This window comes from Barbus barbus, assembly GCF_936440315.1.
Source record: "Barbus barbus genome assembly, chromosome: 23".
Lineage (NCBI taxonomy): Eukaryota > Metazoa > Chordata > Actinopteri > Cypriniformes > Cyprinidae > Barbus > Barbus barbus.
In genome coordinates, this window is record NC_136751.1 from 30,850,860 (window position 1) to 30,852,794 (window position 1,935).

Below are 1,935 nucleotides of genomic sequence, written 5' to 3' on the forward strand. Positions count from 1 at the left end.
CTGAAGTTGCAAAGACTAAAGTCTCAAACCCAAAGAGATAATCTTTATAAAAGTTAAGACTCTGCCACGCCCTCCTAAAACGGCTCATTCAAACACGCCTCACATGTCTACGTCACGGTGTGGGGAGATTTGCACAAAGTCTCCTGTGAGGGCTAAGTTTAGGTGTAGGGTTGGTGTAGGGCAATAGCACACACAGTTTGTTCAGTATAAAAACCATTACGCCTATGGAGAGTCCCCATAAACCACAAAAACCAACATGTGTGTGTGTGTGTGTGTGTGTGTGTGTTTGCTCAGCTCTCTCAGAGTGTGTGTGTGTGTGGTCCTGCAGTGCTGACGGTGTCGGACACAGAGGTGGCAGAGGAGACGGTGATCAGCGAGGAGCTGTGTGTTAAGCGTCAGTGTGTGAAGGAGGAAGATCAGATGATAGAAACACAAGACGTTCAGATCCAGCAGACGCTCTCGCTCGAGGACTTCCAGGTACAGAGACACACATCCCACCGTTCCTCTCATCAACCTGTTTCTGATGTGTGCAATAACATTTCTATAACTCAAACAGGACAACATGCCGCTCGCAACACCAGTGTCATGGGTTCGATTCCCAGGGAATGCACGATCAAATGTGACCCTGGACCACAAATTGTTCTTAGGATAAGACATTATTTGTCTGAGATACAACTATTTGAAAATCTGGAATCTGAGGGAGCAAAAAAATCTAAATATTGAGAAAATCTCCTTTAAAGTTGTTCAAAGAAGTTCTTATCAATGCATATTACTAATCAGAAATTAAGTTTTGATATATTTACGGTAGGAAATTTACAAAATATCTTCATGGAACATGATCTTTACTTAATATCCTAATGATTTTTGACATAAAAGAAAAATCAATAATTCTAATTAAATCCATACAATGTATTGTTGCTATTGCTACAAATACACCCATGTTACTTATGACTGCTTTTGTGCTGCAGGGTCACAGATGTGTAATTAAATGCAATGCAAGTCTCTAATGCATCAAAGTAAAAGCACATTTTTCATCTAATTAATCAAAGCAGTTATGAGCATATAACGCACGTGACACTGTGTGTGCAACAGGAGAAAGTGGCTCTTCTGAAGCAGCTGGAGGAGGCGAACCGTGAGGCGCAGAAATACAGACAGCAGTTCCTGAAGAAGGAGCAGGAAGCGGAAGCATACAGACAGAAGCTGGAGGCCATCACACGGCAGAGCGCCAAGAAAACCGCGTGAAAACACGCCGGACATCAGCGCCATCCGCTTCTGTGACTGGATCATTATCATTCATTTCCTTCAGTTCTCTTCATAAAGCACTGTGGTGCTCATGTGGCTGACACGGGTTCGATTCTGACCCAAATCCCAGCACCCTTCACCAGCCTTTGAATAAAGAGACAAAAGCCCCTCAAAACCTGAACGAGGATGTTTAATTGCGTAATAATGTCAGATTTCATGTGATGATGCACTATAAAAAATCAAAAGCTGAGAAAACTTAAAAGTTTAAGTAGATTTTTGAGTTTTCTCAACTTGTTTTCAGTTTATACAGCAAAAAAATAAAAAATCTCCTTAAACTTTTAAGTTTTCTCAGCTTTTGATTTTTTACAGTGTGTTTGATCTGCAGGTCACATCTGAACGAACCCTTCATCATCAGACTAAGACTCGTTTTCCTCACTGATAATCAGCATGTGTATAGTTTCCTCCTGCTCACTGTTTGTGATGAATTTTCCAGGATTTCTGTCATAAAGATTCTTATTTTTAAAAGACAGCAGTGATTTGGTTTCTTTGAGGAGGATCTGAGCGTCTCTCCAGCACCGATCTGCTGATTCACATCTGTAGATTATATCACAACTAAAGCTGAATAAATGCACAATAAAGGGGTGTTACAGTCTGAAGCAGCAGCAGTGTTCCAGCATCTCCAGTGTTCAATTC